This window comes from Adiantum capillus-veneris, chromosome 14 (assembly GCF_014529385.1).
Source record: "Adiantum capillus-veneris isolate H3 chromosome 14, ASM1452938v2, whole genome shotgun sequence".
Taxonomy (NCBI): Eukaryota; Viridiplantae; Streptophyta; class Polypodiopsida; order Polypodiales; family Pteridaceae; genus Adiantum; species Adiantum capillus-veneris.
The window spans coordinates 51261654-51281690 of NC_140944.1; positions in this window are offsets into that span (position 1 = coordinate 51261654).

The window sequence follows — 20037 nt, forward strand, 5'->3', positions numbered from 1 at the left end:
GGGGGTGGGTAATGTACACTTTTCAAGTTTAGCACGGTCAACATCTGTATGCACATCATCATGCACAACCTGCACATCAACTGCATTAGGCACATTTGGAAAAAAATCAGCAGTACTAGTAGGTTTGCAGGGATCAACTGTATCAAAAGACTCTTTTTTTTTTCCTGTAACCCCCCTGGAAGCTGTAGCACCCCCTCTTGGATTCTTCACAGGATAACACTGAGCCAGTGAACCTATAGACCCCTCAACTGTATCAAAAGACACTTTTTTTTTGCCTGTAACACCCCTGGAAGCTGTAGCACCCCTTCTTGGATTCTTCACAGGATAAGATTGAGTCAGTGAACCTACATACCCCTCATCTAGAAACTCTGAAGAGCGAGTGCGTCTCATGCAAGTTCCTCTTTTTTCAGCTTCTTGATTATCTACGACAAGAGAAAGTAGAAACATATTACTAAACATGTACAGAAAATAAATCAAAAAGTTTGCAACTACTCGATGCAAAGAATTAAGAGACATGTCACTAACAAATTCCAACACTTGATTCATCAATGAGCATGGATACAATAGGGGTGCAATGGATTGCACATGCCTTCTAAAGACATCTTCTAATTGCATGAAGTTACAAAAAAAACACACTCATTGCTTTGCATTTGGTTTCTTTCTCTTCCTAAATGAATCAAGAGGTATATCCATTGTGGGACTTCCACCTAAGTTCTTGGGAGTCGATTTCTTGCGCTTTGGTGTTGGCTTCTTCCCCGTTGGATGGGGTGTTGCTTTCACCGCATCTGCAACTGCCTCATCTGATGCATCATCTCTAGTGTCCACACTTGGTGATGCTTTGGCACTCAACAGAGAACGCAACAGCCTTCTTGGAGTTAGTTGTTGCCTAGGTGATTTGACTGCAGAAGACTTTGCCATCAAGATGTCTTCAACTACTCCACGTACTGCATCCCCTACGGCAGACTCCGCTTCAAGGGCTGGCTGCATCCCGCGGGTAGACTCCGCTTCAAGGCCTGGCTACATCCCTAGGGTAATCAGGCCATTCTTCCTTGTGGAATGCATCGTCTTGTTGGAGAAAGCATGTGATGATTGTTCTACAAAGAAAGCTATTTACAAAGTCTCACTTGGAGTATCCCAAAATACACACATAAATACTGATTTTGGTACCTACCAGTGGCCTGCATAGAGACTCTCTCTGTTTTTGTCCTCAATGATTCTTGTATACAGGTCTCTGCTGCAATGTCTGTACCTGCAAATGATTTCATTAAATGCAAGAGTTTAAACTACCAATGGAAAGTGGGCCTGCAATAGTAGTGACACAGTGACTACCTGCAATTGATTCTTTCATCTCACTCTTCACCTTCAGACCAATCATATGCTTAGCTCTAGGGGGAACAAACATGTTGCAATCTAGTGCAACACAATAGCCATAGTCCCTACATACATGCGCGAAGCGTAGCATATGGTACACATGGGTGCAAGGCAGGGAGAATACATCCAAGCTTCTGGCATCGAACGGGAATCCACATCCTACACAATGGTAGAACCCATTAAGTTCCACCTCGCTAGTGCTCTGCTTAAAATCCACAGGAGGAAAAGGCTTCATCAAACTGGCTCCCATGTTATGTGAAGTCCTCTCCATGGTAACACAAAATTTAAAGCGCTCTCATTCCTGTGCTATGTTGGTCTCTACTTCTGCAAGTAGTGCCTGTGAAACAAAGAAGACAACACATCTAATTTAAGTCTCAATAACCCAACAAAAGCAGATTGCTGGAAAGAATATGCAACGTGAATCTTATCGCTTATTTGCAATACCACATATAAGACAAGCACTTACTCTATATGCTATAAACACAAGCTTGATGTGGTATATGATATGCACTATGCTATATAGCACATAGCACAGTCCAAGTATAATGTGCTATAAGTGCTACATAGAGTATGCACTGTAGATCATAGTAGAGAGACTTTTTAAAATACCAGATATATCCCAAACATTTTCTCTATATATGCTATATAGCGCAAGCTTGTTGGGTATATGATATGCAGTGGGCTATATGAGACATAGCACATAGCATATAGCACAAATATTATGCTATGTATCACATATCACAATTAGTGATGTGCTATGTAGCACATAGCAAAAATAGAGATTGTGCTATATAGCACAATTCACTATTCCACACACTCCAGGGCTATATTGTGAACATATAACACACAAAATGTGCTATTTAGCACATAGCACATAAAAAGATTGTGCTATGTAGCACATATCAATATTTAACACACACTTTAGGGCTATACTGTGAGCATATAGCATACAGGTATACTATATAGCACATATTACACATGTCCATTGTGCTATGTATCACATAGCACATAACCACACAAAGCACATAGCATAGAATCACACACATTCCAAATAGATGAGGGTACTATTGTGAACATGATGCACCTAGATTGAACTATAAAGCACATAACACATAACCACACATAGCATATAACCACCCACTCCATGAAGATGATGGCTATGTTGTGACCATATAGCACATAGCACATAGCATATAACCACCCACTCCATGAAGATGATGGCTATGTTGTGGCCATATAGCACATATTTTGTGCTATATAGCACATAGCAGAAATAGAATATGCTCATACAGTACATAACCATACAATCCATAACACTATATCCACATAACCACATGGAAGTGAACCACATACTCCAAAACAAAGTGAAGCACATGTAGGAGGGTATGCACCTTTTCTTTAGCCACATTGTCTTCTAATTCAGCAACGTTCTCTCTAGTAGTACTCGAGAACTTGTTGGGGTATAAAGTCCAATGTGGTCGCCCAGGTAAGTGGGCGAGCCGCCAGGTATGTACACATATTCTTTTGTGAAAACCTAATAAGAACTCACTATGCTCTACACATTGGAGTAGAGAGAGTTCACCATATCATCGTGCTCTTCTTCTCGCACTCTCTCTCGCGTCGCAGTTCCGCTCATACTCCTTCAACTGGTATCAGAGCTCAGATCGAGGCTCGGGGCAGCACTGCAAGAAGCTAGAGTCACCAGCTCAGATTGGAGTGAAATTCGACAGGCGAAGACACGGCCCCATATCCTGTCGAAAAGCCCGAAGGTCTTGGTGTTCTCAGAATTTCATTCTGAGGTCATCTCGGCCACCGTTCGGCTTCGACAAAGGTCCGCGCAGGCCATTTTCGACTACGTGGTCTCAGTGGGAGCAGATCCGACTCTGCAAATTTGGGGTTTTCGGCCTACGACTGCAGGTGCTGAGGATATCGACACTCCTAGAGTGTTGATTTGTGGCTGTCTACACATCGAAGGACGGCTCACAGTTCTTGGAGGCGTGTCACATACGACACGGGCGCATCTACACACAAACTGTAGGCGATATCTAGTAGTTCATCAGGTAGCTTGTGTTTGCTGCTTGATATTCCAGATTTCATCCTGACATTGCAGGTACTTCCACATGGGATGTATTGTCAGAGATGATGTATGTCTGTTGAGGGTTTGCTGGCTGTGAGTCACGCAGCAAACAACCGCCGCAGCGGTTATAGCATACAGTGGGAAATTTGTGGATGTATGACTTTGTGGGAAGTCTATGTACTGTCAGATTTACTGCAGCCTTTGTTGAGGGTCGAGTGAGGTTTTATTGAGCTGGGGGACTCTCGAATGTTGAGATCCTTTCGGTGATACAAGTCTTGGAGTGATCCCTCGAGCACCCTTAGATAGGCAGCTAGGATGTATTGACTGTGAGTTAGACAGTTGGGATTGCATCTTTGCTTTACTGCCGTTGAGGCATTGTCGCAGTCTATGCTTACAGGATAGTGACAGGACAGTCAGAGACAGTACAGGTGCAGGACAGGTTTACCTGCAGCTTACAGTGTCAGAGAGACAGTGTTTTTTGAGTTGTTTTTTGGTCTGTTTTTAGTACACCAGAGCCATTTTACAAAGGAGACTTTGCCGAAATTTATGCAGAATCTGAAGCTTTCTTGGTTCATTTGACAGGTTGATATTGGTTCAGAGGTCAGTTTACAGGGGAAACTCTGCCGAATTTTTCCCAGGAAAGTAAACCACTGTGAATCGTAGCTATGGCTGGATCACAGGACACTGCTCTTTACAATATCAAGAAGCTGGATGGAACCAATTTCCCATTGTGGAAGAAGAAGATTTGGCACGTGTTGGTACAAAAGAAGCAGATAAAACCTATAAAGCTCAAGGGGATAAAACCAGAAGATATGGTTGAAGATGAATGGAACGAAATGGATGAATTGGCACTTTCTACCATTATGCTGACTTTGGCAGAAAGCGTTTACTTCAATGTAGCAGACGAGATGTCGGCTTATCAAGCATGGTTAAAGATGAGTGATCTTTATGAGAAGCAGAGTGCAGCTTCACAGGTATACTGGCTTAAGAAGCTTGTTGACTTGAAGATGAAATAAGGGACACCTATGTCCAATCATCTGAATGAATTCAACACAATCTATAGTCAGTTGTCAGCTCAAGGTGTCAAGTTTGATGAGCCTCTTAGAGCTATGTTCCTGTTGATCACATTGCCGAAAAGTTGGGACACTTTTCGCACAGCTTTGAGTCATTCTGCACCTCCAGATGGTTTGAACATAGCAGGTGTAGAAGGAAGTCTGCTTACTGAAGAAACCAATAGAAAGACAATGGACAAAGGCAAAGGAACAGCCTTAGTTGTTAGGGGAAGGACCAAAGAAAAGTACAAAGGTGGAAAGAGGAATCAGTCTCATAGCAAGTCCCGCAGTGCTAAAGGCAAGAGTGACATAGAATGCGACCATTGTGGCAAGAAGGGTCACATGAAAAGAGACTGCAGAGAATGGAAAGCTGAAAAAGGCAAAGAGAAAGATGAAGACCATGGTGAGAAGAACAAGTCCTCAGTGAAGATTCAAGAAATAAATGTGACAAACACTGTTGCAGAGGATGACAGTCTAGTGTCAGGAGACATCTACTTCTTGAAGAATACAATGGACTCAGCTCTTCTTACAACATCTGATGGAAATGCACTGAGTGACTGGATTATAGACTCAGGGGCATCACTTCATGTGTCTCCAAACAAGGAGTGTTTTACTTCTTATGTGACCACTAAAGATCATGTTCGGCTAGGCAATGGGCAGACATGTGAGATCTTAGGTGTTGGAGATGTTCAATTGAAGTTTCAGAATGGCTCTTCTTTCACGCTGAAGAATGTGAGACATGTTCCCGCAATTACAAAGAGCTTGATCAGCACAGGTTTACTTGATGATGTTGGCTACGTCACCACTTTTGGATAGAACACGTGGAAGATATCCAAGGGTTCTATGATAGTAGCACATGGAGTAAAGTCTGGAGGACTTTACATGATTTATGTATCAAATGTCTCTAAAAATGTAATCAATGTAACTGAGCAGTCGAACGTTTCTTTGTGGCATAGCCGGTTAGGACATATGTCCAAGAAGGGAATGGAAATCTTGTCTCGTTCTGGTTATTTTCCTGGCTTTTCATTTAATGATTTTGAATTCTGTGAACATTGTCTGTATGGTAAGCAAACACAGCAGCCACATAAGCATAGAAGCAATAGAAGAGATACACAGTTGGCACTTGTTCATAGTGATTTGTGTGGACCTATGCCTAACCTATCTCTAGGGGGAGCTTCTTACTTTATGACATTTATAGATGATTACTCGAGGAAAGTATGGGTTTACTTTCTCAAGCACAAGGATGAAGCGTTTAGTGTTTTCAAAATGTTTGTAACACTTGTGGAGAATCAGAGTGGCAAGAAGCTTAAATGCTTACGCACTGACAATGGTGGAGAGTATGTTTCAAAGGCCTTTCAAGACTTTTGTGAGTCAAAAGGTATAAAACGTGAACTTACTGCTCCTTACAATCCTCCTCAAAATGGTGTTGCTGAGAGGATGAATAGGACCATACAAGAGAAGGTCAGAAGTATGTTGTCTAATGCACAGCTGCCAAATGGGTTTTGGGCTGAAGCTGTATCAACAGCTGTTCATCTTATAAATAGATCTCCTAGCAAGGTTTTGCAGAAGGATTCAGTGCCAGAGATGGTATGGTCAGGCAAAATGCCTTCATACAAGCATCTCAGAGTCTTTGGCTGTGAGGCATATACTCACGTTCCAAAGGAATTTAGGAACAAACTTGAGCCAAAGAGTAGAAAGTGCATCTTTCTAGGCTATGGTAATTCTGGTGAGATGGGGTACAGACTTTGGGATCCCGAATCCAGAAAGGTTGTCCGCATCAATGATGTTCACTTTAATGAATCCAAATATCATTCTAAACCAGAGAGGGTTGAGGATATTAGAAGAGTTGTCTTCCAAGAAGATGGATCTGCACGTGCAAGACAAAATGTCAGGGCTCAAGAGGAGCAAGGACAGGATAGAGTGGAACCACAGGTTGTGGCTGAGCCTGAGCCACCTATTGTGCGTAGATCTGGACGTGTCACGCGACCTCCTGATAGATTTGTTCCATCTATGAACTATGTCATGTTGACTGATTGCAATGAGCCTTCGTGTTACCAGGAAGCAGTGCAAATGAAGGACTCCGGTAATTGGCCATGCAGTCAGAGATGACAGCTTTGCATAAAACCAAGACATGGAAGCTAGTTAAATTACCACAGGGCAAAAAGGCTCTACCTTGTAAATGGGTTTGCAGGTATAAGATCACCACTCATGATATTCAGCCAAAGTACAAAGCAAGGCTTGTTGCCAAGGGCTTTAAGCAAGAACAAGGCATTGACTTTGATGAAGTCTTCTCTCCGGTGGTCAAGATGACTACATTGAGATGCTTTCTTGCATTGGTTGCCATATTAGATTTGGTGTTGCACCAAATGGATGTCAAGACAACATTCTTGCATGGTGATTTAGATGTGGAAATTTATATGCAGCAGCCAGAAGGGTTTGTTGAGAAAGGCAAGGAAGATTGGGTATGCCAGTTGTTAAAGAGTCTTTATGGCTTAAAACAATCACCGAGGGCATGGTACCATAAATTCCACAAGTTTATGCTTTCTCAAGGCTACAAATGTAGTGAGTTCGATCACTGTCTATATACAAAGAAGGCTAAGGATGGCAGTTGGCTGATCCTTATTTTGTATGTGGATGACATGTTGATTGCTGGCAAGCACTTGGAAGAAATTTCAGCTTTGAAGTCAAAGATGGCAAAATCGTTTGACATGAAAGACATGGGTGAGGCAAGTCATATCCTTGGTATGCGCATTGAGAGAGACAGATCAAAGAAGTTGATTTGGTTATCTCAAACAGAGTATATTGACAAGGTTTTGCAACGTTTCAATATGGAGAAGGGAAAGGCATTGAGTGTTCCATTGCCACCATATGTGAAACTTAGCAAACAAGATTGTCCTGTGTCTGAGGAAGAACAGGCTGAAATGGATAAGATTCCATATGCGTCTGCAGTGGGTAGTTTGATGTATGCAATGATTGCTACTCGCCCAGACATTGCATTTGCAGTGGGAGTAGTAAGTCGATACATGTCAAACCCAGGCAAGAAATTGGGAGGCAGTGAAAGGAATATTGAGATACCTGAAAGCTACAAAGAGTATGCGTATATGCTATGGGAGTCAGGAGCTAAGTGTAAAGGGTTTTACAGACTCAGATTATGCAGGTGAATTAGACAACCAAAGGTCTACGTCAGGGTATGTCTTTACATTGGCTGGTGGAGCAGTATCATGGCGTTCTAGATTACAAGATTGTGTTACTCAGTCTACTACAGAGGCTGAATATGTTGCAGCATCAGAGGCATGCAAAGAATCAATTTGGCTTAATCGACTAGTAACAGATTTGGGAATCAAAGAAGAGATGCCTGTGTTATATTGTGATAGTCAAACAATTGGCTCGCAATCCAGTTTATCACTCAAAGACAAAGCATGTGGATGTGAAGTATCATTTCATCAGGGAAATGCTTGAGGATAAGGAACTTCAGCTTGTCAAAGTTCACACCACAGAAAATCTTGTTGATCTACTTACAAAAGGACTTCCCTCATAGAGCTTTGCGCATTTTCGCAAGCAGTTAGGTGTAGGGTAGTACATCACTTCTCTACATCTGTTGTATATTAGCTTGGATAGTAGCTTCTCTCACACTTAAAGTACCACATTGGACTTTAAGTGGGAGGTTGTTGGGGTATAAAGCCCAATGTGGTTGCCCAGGTAAATGGGCGAGCCACCAGGTATGTACACATATTCTTTTGTAAAAACCTAATAAGAACTCACTATGCTCTACACATTACAGTAGAGCGAGTTCACCATATCATCGTGCTCTTCTTCTCGCACTCTCTCTCGCGTCGCACTTCTGCTCGTACTCCTTCAAAACTGTCCAATCAAATCAATCAGGCGTTGTCGAGCTACAGGGTCTTGCACGCAATCAATCTCCGTTTGCAACTTTATGGCCAAAGTGTTTGAGCTTTGAGCACCCTCAGCCCTATGCAATTCTCTGACTTGATCCTCTACCTGCTTCTTTGCACCCTCAAGTCTTGACTTATAGTCTTGCAATCTGCCCTCTGCAATATTCTTCATTTCTGCAAGTGCCCTGCTATCCTCCTCTGCCAATTGTACCAGGCATCCTCCTGTAGGCACGCTTGACAATGGTACAGACGTACCTTCTGTTTTCAATGATGATCTAGTAGAGGCAACAGTGGTTTTGGAACCTCTCCTCCTACCACTCATCTGCTCTTCCCACCTCTTGATCTTGTTTTGCAAGTTGTGTCTTTCTTCTGAGGCTCTCATTGCCCTCTCTGCAAAGATAGCCCAAGAAATTTGATGTTTGCCAGATTCACTGCAGTTTTCCAATGCAAAGGCCTTTGCACATTGAGTCCCTACTTCATACATGAAGGGACGCTCCTGGTAGACATCCCAGTGTCTCCACACAAGCTTTTGTAAGAACTCCGACCGAGCATGGTATGCCTTCACTTTCTTCTGGCTACCCGGAACAGGCTTTGGGCATATAAAGATAGCTTCCCAGTCGTCCTCAGAGATGTCATTGTTTCCTGTCTATCTACGTGGATCAACTCCCTCCAATGGCAATCCACGCTCCATATGAAATTCCTCGGCAAGACGACAAAACTTCGTATGCAGAGGTGGTTCAATGTTCCTAACTAGACTGCTGCTTGCTTGAATCGGATGCTTTGAGGAAGGTGCCATGATGCAATCTCAAGTGATATACCTGCACATCATCCAATGAACTCATGAGACGTGGTGTGCCCTCGCTTATCATCCCTACTAAAAAGAAACAAGAACTTCATGGGCCTGCTCTTGTAAGCAGGGCATTCAAGGTGACGTGCTATGGGATTTGCCCCAAGATTACATGCACCTTGTGGACTAGCAAATTACCTCGGGAGCTCGCCTCTTGTTGCAAATGAGCAAGGTGTGGCACTCATGCAGCTCCAAATGCAGCTTAATGTAGCTAAATGATCCCAGGTGGGGCGCGCGTGCTCAAGCAGTAGAGAGTGTACATGTTCAATGGGAGAGACATACTTCGAATAGAAGAGGGTGGTTACTACAATCGTGATTGAAGCAGCCAAGCTTGCACAGTAGAAGCTCTAAGCACAGTAGACCTTGAGCACGTGTGCGCACGAGAGAGAGAGAGGCGGGGGGTCGGGAGGCACGGTGTTTGAAACTGCCAACTACTCATGAAACAAAGTGGGTGTGTGAAGGCTGAATTTTTTAGTAAAACATTTTTTAGAATATAAATTTGGACGTCTGAAATATGGCACCAATGACCACACCCCCAATGTCATGCTATGCTATTTAATTATATCACATATATAGCTTTCCACCTATTCATGCTTTCACCCTGAATTCCAATCTCCTAATCTTTTGAACCTTTGGCATGTCACCTTCTTCTAGGTTGATTCCATACTCAACCCCTTTTTCTCTTAATAGCTTTGTATATTTAGTGGCATGCAAACATAACTTCATAATATTCTTGTTCTGTCAAGTCTTCTCCAAATATGCTTCTTGCATTCACTTTAGCAGGTTCTTCAATTTCTGTTGGGCTCTCTTTCTCTTCCCTGATCTCCACATTATATAAGTATGCTTCCTTTTCAACATTTATTCCAAATCGACTGGGATACAATTGCATCAAACCTTCTTCTATGCTTTCTTCTAATGATGTAGATGAAGCATCACTATCATACAAGCCACTTTCTCTTGCGTGTCCACTTAAGGTTGTGTATGGTTCTCATGTGTCTTCATGTTGCAAGCTATGGTTCTTCTTTTCTCTTGGTCAGGGATGGTGATCAAGCATGTACCCCATCCTGCTTAGCACCAGCGTTAAGCGAAGGACTATCTAAAAAGATCATGTATGCATTTTCACCTACTTGAATCATATAGCAATAACCAAGCACTCAATCTCCAAGAATTTTGATTGCCTACGTTGGAGAGGGGGAATGGGGAACACACACAGTTGCCTCACTATAGTTCAAGGCATCCACAACACCCCTATCCTCTCAAAAACACCTTCAAAAGATAGAATTCATACTCCGAAACCACCGCATGCACACCTCTAAACACGCATACTATAGCAAGAATTCTATTCAACTCACACACACACACACGCACCCCCCCCCCCCCCCCCCCCCCCCCCCCCCTTACACACACACACACACACACACTATCAATGCTCGTTTCAACACACCCGACACACACCATCACTCAAAGTTTCACTCCCTTTGCACCACAAAATGGGCCGTGGGCACTGACTTTTGCCGGCAATGACACACGCATAGAGCGAGAGAAAAGAGAGGAGAAGGGGGAAACGATGCTAGGAACGGGGGGAAATGGCTTTCAATTGCTCACCAAGGGAACATACAACCACCAAAATGACAAAAAATGGCAAGCTCATACAAAGAAAACAGCGCCAAGGGCTCACACTTGACTTTTTGCACCTTCATTGTTCAAAAAAGGGGAAAAAAGCCCTATATAATAATTATAGGGAAGCCCCACCCTTTTTTGGAAACTTTGATTTGGTTGTACCTTTTGGAAGGCTCTATTTGACCATTTTTTTGGGTGCTTAAAGTCTCGGACAAGTTACCTTGCATTCCGTCTCACACCTCCATCTCTAGCTCGGGGGGGGGGGGGGGGGGGGGCACTAGCGCCAGCATTAGTGTTCCCTTTCTCTCCAATTAAAAGGGGATGCCCCATATGGACCCCTGCGTGTGAAAGAGCCCAGCAAGGCTGGGCTGTCATGTCATTACTACGAGCCACCCATCGGGCGTCTATCAAGATCAACCACTACCATCGTGTTGCCGCCACTAGCCAAAACCGCCTTGCACCGCCCCTACATGACCGTGCATAGAGCCACAAGCTAAACGCCATTGCCACTTTGGACACTTTGATTTGCCATCCTAGTTGGCCCTTTTTGGAGCCTTCTTGGCCTAAAAACTTGCATTAGACATACATTTTTGGTGGCCTTGTCCTACCCAGGTCCTCCATACCGGCTTAGACCCTTTGCCTAGAACTTGTTTGCACCCATATCACTACTTGGCACCACTTGTATCTTTGACTAACTTTGCATGTACCAACATCATCAACAATATCATAGTCTTCAACACCTTGATCAAGAGGGTATTCTTTTGGACCTATTTGTCTTCGTCACCCCCTCTTGCTACTCTTTGGTTTCTCATCTAGTTTAGATTTACCCTTATTTGCTTTTCTCTCTCTTCTTCCGTCTCTTTTTCCTTATCATGCATAGATGTCCTATTGGCCAACACATCCACATCTTATTGCTCAAGGGTAATAATGTTGATAGCCATACCTTCTTCATTTTCAGGTAGAAGTTGAGGGTGTTGTTGCTACGGTGGTGATTCTAGTACCTACTCTTGATGATTTTCCTCCCCCCTTCCTCAACATCCATATAAGGCATACATCCCTCCTCACTCTCTTGGTGGTTCAAGACAATCAGAGGCATAGTGACTTTTCATCACAATTGTAGCATCCTCCTTGTAGAATTCATCCCCTATCTCTCCCAAGTGGCCACTCTTCCCTATGCTCAACTCTTGCAATTGTTTGGCAAGATTATGAAAAGTCCTTATGCTTTCGGCTCTATGGGCACACTCTTTTGTGTGAACGGCCTACAAAAAAACCCTTTTGGTCTTAGCAAAGAGACATGTGGTTTGCCAAAAAACTACCAAAGACCCCTTAAAAATGAGCAGAAATTATTTTGTATAGAGTCCCCTGGCCATTTTTAGTATCTTGCATTTGATCGAACCTCCTTGGTGCTCCATTTGGCAATTCAAATGAGCTCTCTATTGACTCTATTTCTTTCTCTTGCTGCCTCACTTTCTCGGGGGGGGGGGGGGGGGGGGGGGGGGGGGGGGGGGGGGCGCTAGTGCTAGTGCTAGTGCCTCACCACCTTTGCCTTTAAAAGTCCATCGAGTCCCAAGGGCCGTGGGAACTCTCCCTCTAGTGGATACGCCACATCATCACTACATCACTACCGGAGGACGTCGTCCACTGCCAGCACACTGCCCATTGGAATTCACCACCGTCGCCATGCAAAAAAGCACTAGCATCTTTGCCATTTGCACGCGAGCTTATAGTGCCCCACCAAGACCTCCATAGCCAAGGCATGGAAGAAGCTCTCTGTCCTCAACTTGGATACCCAAATGAAGGTATGCTCTAGCATATAAAGACTTCACCCTCCCTATTGCCGTGTGCATGTGGGATTTTCCCCATGCCACATGGCAGCGTGACATCCTCCCAAGCTCATGGGATTCAAAAAAACCTTCATAGACCCGCAAAAAACTTTCTTGTCCACCCCACTTTCTCAGCCCCAACACTTGGTGCTCAAGGATCCAATCTCCAAGATGTAAGGTGCTATCAAAAGCTGCCAACCCAAACTTTGAGCTTGCCAATCCTCACCGCACTTTGGATCCGTTGAGGCTGCAAACCAAGGCCGTAAAATCACAAAAAAGTCGTATGAGACCGCTATGTTGGCAACTATCAACAAACTTTCAGCTGGGATACCTCAGTCACTGTAGCTCCAATTGTCAAGCCATCAATTCTTATCATCTACACGTTGATGCAACCAAAGTGTGCACAAGCAGTGATGTGTATGCTAACAGGTGCATGGAAAAGTGCTAAAGCAGGTATGGAAGACTTGGGCAGGCAAGTGGCAGCAGAGATGTATGCTTTATGTGGTTTCTTAGGCAAAAAGGGCTCTAGAAAGGGCCTGATGGACATATCAAAATTGCATTTTATGCATAGGAGGGGTGTTGGGGAATCATTGCTAAGCTAATAGGTATATCCGAAACCAAAAATAGTTAGGTCAAATCTACATTGCTTCTATTAATCACAATTTTGGCAAGTGGTCATAAGGGGATATGAGAGCTAAGGCATGTGTCTTTAGATGTTGTCTACACATCCTACAAGTTTGGTTGCATTTGGACTTCATTTGCTTGGTGAAATGATGAGAATTCCTTGCGGTGTTGTAACTAGATTTTTCTACCTGACATGCGATTGAGTGTTGTTTTGGGTAAGTAGGGATTTAATGTGCTTTCCAAGAGAGTGGTAACCTCTTGTAGCCTCCACGCACTAGTTGCATTAGCTTTATCCCGTGGTATGATATTTATGTCGGTGGTTCTTGCTATCTCTACAATAAAATAGTTGGCTTGGCAATCAAAGGGCCCAACATTTTGGCACCGTTGCCGAGGATGAAGTGACCTAAACTAGAGAAAACCTCAAAGTTCTAGTAACATTAGCCAAGGACTTCCTGTAGGTTCACCTAGAGTCAAAAACCATCATTTAGAAACCACATGGTTGAGGTGTGTCTACTCCATCTATGTAGAGGTGTTTTGGGAGTAATTGTGCTCATAGAGAACCTTCTAGACTTAGATTAGATTGTTTTTGAGTGGTTGACGCATTATAATATATTGGAGTCTGAAGGTTGATGCTCATTTTAGTACAAAAATTTGAAACAACTAAGAGTTAGTGGACACTTTCCACTACAGATTTCCGATTTGACTAGGAGTAGCGTAAGTAGATATCCAAGTGGATTTCCAACCTATCTCACCACTTGAGGTGTCATCAATGACTTCTCTTGGGAAATTTTAGAGATTTTAGGACTGAACCTTCAAAGACAATCCATGAAAACCATAAAGGCCAGCATTTCAGATCATAATTGGTTTTGAGAAAACCACGTGAAAGCTTTGGTAAGCCAAAAACCAACTTCAGGAGAAGATTTCAAAGTTTGTCCAAAATAGAGATTAATATCTCCTTGGTCGTTTATGCTTGTGGATTTAAGTTTGATTAGCCAAAAGCTTTTGAAATGATTTGTTTGAAACTTTAGTGATGTCAAAAGACCATAAAAGTTCATATGTAGTCTAGAAGCTATTAATCAAAATTAATATCTTTGGACCAAAAAAGTGACTTCAACTCCACTAGTACCCTACCAGGTAAAGACCAAATCTTCTTGCAAGGAGTATAAGGACTTGGAGTTCAATTGAGTGTGAAATTTACATGATGACAACATCTTTACCTTGACAGCAAAGAATCAACAGATAAATAATTCAAATTGAATCCAAACTGGGCAAGACCTTGAGACAGGCTTTAAAATTCTTTGTTTTTCAATTTTGTGTCACAAAAAGTAGAAAAAGTGTGATTCTGGACAAAAAGGTATTAATTGTGATTAATATCTTTTGGCTTGAAAGTGCAAAATTCTTACTCACTGACCATACCACAACTTAGAACATAAAGCAAGTAGGCACTGAATCAACTTTGAAGCTATTTGGATTTATAAGTTGTCATTAGATATAGATTTCAATGAAGTCCACAAACAAACACAAAACTTGGCTTGAAGAACTGGAAACTGAACCAAACTCCATGAAACTTGACAGGTGACTTGTTTTAGGGGTAAACATTGTGGAACTTTTTCAATAGAGATTGGATCTCTGATAGTAGTTAAGCTCCTATGCAAAAATTGAGGCGATCTGGATTGGTTTTGACTGAGATTGCCAACTGTTTACCTGAAACATAACAAAATTTGGGGTCAAATGAGAGAGTATTTGATAGTATGATCATAGTATGGCTAACCAAAGATGAAGTACAGCCCTCATTGGAGCAGTCACCTCAATGATGGAAATGGGGGTAGAGTAATAGAAACTACCTTTAATAGGGGAAGAATGAGTGACACTAGGACAAGAAGAGGTCCAGTCACCTACCAAACTACTCGTTTGAAGGCTTAACAGTAGAAACATCAGCCAAGAGAGGAGGTGCAAAACATCATCATAGAGTCAAATAGACATATTTCAAAAATGGGTCAAAAAATACAGTGAGTTAGGGGATCTGTATGACCACAGCAAGGTTCAGACAGGTTTTGAGAGCCGAATGTATAACAGATTTTCATATGCAATTCAAAGGATTTGGGATGACCCTAGAAGGCAAGTCTTTGACTTGGTTCCAAGCCGAACCTCTTAAATCAATAACTAACACGAATTTAAAGCTTTGTAGGGAAATGAAGGTTAACATATAACATGCAGAACTTTACAATACCAAATTTTGCATTGGCAAGGTCATCCATGTGATAAAGAGCAGTTCAGAATCTTTGTGTTGAGCTTTATATTACTGAAATGTCTCCAAAGTAAAGGAATATAAAAAGCATGCTGAGGTATTTGTTTTGGTAGAATGAGGGCATGTCTAATGAGATTCGTGTTTCCACATTGCAAGAAAAAACAAAACAGAGGAATACCCTCTTTTGACCAAGTTTTTCTATACAGCGGAAGAGCTTCATGAGGAGTATATTCTAAGCCTTGAGGGTGTTCTTCCACAGTATCTTATGGAAGAAGACCTCCTTGATGACCATTGGATGATTGTTTTCAAGCAATGCTACTAGAAGAATGCAAATCTTTACTTGAATCATGTGCAACCAAGTTTGGTTGACAATTGCATGTTCTTGTTCCACAAGGCATACCAAGCCCCTCCATCTTGTGGGGAGATCACTTCAAAGTTTGTGCATCGCTTTGATTTTGAAAAATGCCATGCGACAACAAACGACCTTGCTCGCCATAAAGTCGCATGGGCGAGTTTTGGAGAGAGTGTACTCAATATGTGTGCTAGCCACCCGGGAGGGTTGGAGCAAAAGGTTGAAACGTGGAGAAGGGAAAACCAAAAATTTTGGGCTCATTTTGGCCTCCGTTTCCACTACAGGCAGTAGTGCATAAGCTATTTTGTCATTTTGTGCAAAAATTTTATTAGTGTCGTTTTTTTCATAACAAGCTCCTTACAGTCTTCTATGGTTTGTGCTATTTAGCACGTGTTGTCCCCAATTCATTTCTCGTCTTTTCGGGAAGTTTTCACATCAGGTACATGCATTCATCATGGCCAACAATAACAAAGATGTGTTCAAGATGTTTGCTGTTGAGGATAAATTTCATGGAGACAATTATCCTATGGGGATGTTTGCTACTGAGGATAGATTTCATGGGGACAATTATCCTTTTGCAACATGTTCTCGTGTCAAAGGGTGTCTAGAATATTGTGCGAGGCATTGATGTACGTCCTGGTTCTAAGGATGTAGGCAATGTTGAGGGTGTTGTAGGTCTTGCTGCAAGGATTGCTGCTGCTAGAGTTGTTTTTCCTATGGTAGAACAAGATCTTTGGGATGTAAAAGATGCATAGGCTCATGCATTGATTGCATTGTCTATAAAGCACACTATTACCCCTCACATTCATTCAGCAAAATCTACAAAACAGGCTTGGGATATTCTGGCTGGTCTTTATGCAAGTCACAATGAGGCAAAAATTTCATTGTTGCGTAAAGACCTGGAGTCAAAGATTATGCATGAGAAAGATGATCTGGACACTTTCCTTGCTGGTGTTAAAGATATCAATGAGCAAATTACTTCTGCAGGTGAGGTCATTTCAAACAGTTCCCTGTGCAGACTGTTCTTGATGCCTTGCCAGATTCTTACCAGACTTTTGCTAGTACTTGGAGACTTATGACCCAAGGAAATCCTAAAGTTTTCAAGTTTGATGCATTATGCACAATGCTCTTGCAAGAGTCACTTTCCATAAAAAAGGACTAGACAACATGAAATTGAATATGCTTTTATTGCTGCTCAAAGAAAAGGTCTTACCAGTAATGCAACCACTTCTCATGGTTCTTCTGGGAGTGGAAAATCACCTATTCCTAATGCTTCTATTGGCAGAAATTCGTATGGAAATTTTGGTGATAAGGACAAAAAGAAGATGCATTGCTATTATTGTAAAGCTAATAATCACTTGATCAAGTAGTGTCCTAAGTTGAAGGCCAAGGAGGCTAAGAAGAAAGAGGTTGGTACCACTACTAATGTTGGTTCCACTACAAATGCAGCTATCGTTGAGTCTTCTATGAAAGGAGACTGTGATGCTGATGATGTTGTAGAATGGGCTTTTAGTGCAGTGTGCACTTATAATCCTACTGTCCATGATGCCTGCATGTCAATTGTTGCAGATTCACATGTGTGGTATTTTGATAGTGGTGCTACAAAGTACAGTACCTCTCATTGTGATTTGTTCACCTCTCTTGAGTCTATCCCTCATGGGAATTCATTTACTTGTGCCAACAATGCCTCTTATCCGGTTCAAGGAGTTGAAAAGATTGTGCTTACTGCTGCAAATGGTAATTCTTTCACACTTATTGATGCACTTTATGTACCTGGGATCAAGAAGAATTTTTTGTCTGTATCCGCACTTTCTAGGCTTTGTCTTGTAGTCAAATTTGTGGATGACATATGTACAATACATGATCTCAGTTTTGGTGATGAAATTGTTGCATGTGGCATTTTATGGCGTGGGCTGTATAAGCTCACATTGTATGACAAGTGTGGGCAGAAATTTTCAAAAGCAGTTGTGGATTCAAAGGCTATTTCAGATGCAAAACTTTGGCATGCACATTTTGGTCATCTGAATTTTGCCAGTTTGCTGCGTTTGCCAAAATCTGATATGGTTTCTTCTTTGCCGCCTGTAGAAGCACCTGTCAAACATGTCTATGAAGGCTGTATTTTGGGTAATATGCAACATTCTAAGTTTCCAAAGGATGGTTCAGTTATGGCCACATGCAAGTTGCAACTTGTGCATAGTGATATTTGTGGGCCCATGCAAACTCCGTCCTTGGGCAACTACCTTTACTTTGTGACTTTTATTGATGATGCATGGGTATATCCACTAGCTCTTAAAGCAAAGTATAAAGTATTTATTTGCTTCAAACAATTTCTGATGGCTGAAAATGTCTCAAAATGTACTATGGGCACCCTCCGTTCCGATCGGGGGGGGAGTATATGTCCCATGAATTTAATGCATTTCTGGCTAGTTGTGGGATAAAACACCAATGTACAATGCCTTAAACGCCTCAGCAAATGGTATTACTGAGAGAAAAAACACGTCACTTAAGAAAATGGCACAATGTATGGTCAAAAGTAAAGCTTTGCCGCATTCGTTTTGGCTTGAGGCCATCATGTGTGCCACTTATGTACTTAACAAGCGTCCTATTAAAGCTTTACAGTCTATAACTCCATATGTATCATGACATGATAGAAAGACTTGTATTGAGCACATGCGTGTTTTTGGTTGTTTGGCATATGCTTTGGTGTCATAAACACAACACAAAAAATTGGATGATAAGGCTGCCAAAGGTATCTTTGTTGGTTATAGTGCTGAAAGGAAAGGTTATAGGTTGTATCATCCACAAAGAAAGTGTATTCTGGTTTCACGAGATGTTGTGTTTGTGGAAGATTCTATTCAGCCCTTGCTGTCACGTACTAGAGACAGTAATGTAAGCTCACAAGACATTTATGACACTTTGCTGCCTCTTTTCCGTGGTGGAAGTTTGAATTTAATTTCCAATGAGGAAAATGTACATCCTATGGTGGTTTTTGAAAATGTTACATATCAGCCTATTAGTGATGTAGATGTACATGATTTACTTAATGAGGAAAGGGTTGAAAATGAGCAGGCTAGAGGTATGCCAAAATGGCTTTTAGTACATGAAGCTTATGCAAAGAATGCTACTATAAAAGTTCTGGTACTACGTGTTATCACTTTGGTGCTAGTTATTATTATTTTGGTACTAGTTAGGGGCAAGTTGGTATAGAGCTTGACAGTTAATGGAAAACAATATTAAATACTAAAGAGAGAAAGGGAAGAATAACAAGAAAAAAAGTAAATCATGAGGAGAAAAATATGTATTCTATCTAGGAGAAAAAGCATTCACCTGCCCACCTAGGGGTTCTTAATTGTGTTTCAAGTAACATGGATGCACTATCATCTCTCTCATCATCATCATATGGATGCTATTGTATATTTAGTAGATAACTTGAATTGATTAAGGACGCCTGCAATAGAATCCATCAAAAAACGTATGGCCCTTACAAGATGTGAGTATATCGTGACTGTAGATGTTTGATCCAAAAGGCTACATGTATCAGCTTTTCCTTCGACTTCGCCATAGTAGAAGCCTTCAACAACATTCCCTCCTCTAACAATCTTGTTATGACACTTGCCCTTTTGTGCTCTCACCATCTGGTACAACACTTTTGTGCATTTGATAAGGTAGAAGTCCTCTTTAGACTCAGCTGCTTTGACTGCAAAATTATTGCCGATGCACAACATTTCTCATAACATTTCAGGGCATCCTTCATGCAATGGTAGGTTAGAAACTTGGCTCATCATCATAGAATTTGAATATTTATCATCCTCCTCATCATCCTCTTTGTTATCTCTTCCTGTATTACCAGACTTCGGTAGTGGTTTGATGAAAATATATTTCCATTCTTCTATGTGAATTCTATTTTTGCATCTTCTCCATAGCCCGCTCATACATGGATTACAACAGCATGAAAGTGTTCAAAAGCATACAGTGTACGGGTTGTCCTTTGAATACCCATCAACACAATGGAACAAGCGGGAGCCCACAAGGTGCTCATAGTCCCACTAGAAATTGTGTTGCACATCATCTACGCCAATAAGCCAGAAGATTCTCTGTGTATTACACTTGTGCGGTTGTGCTCTTGGCTA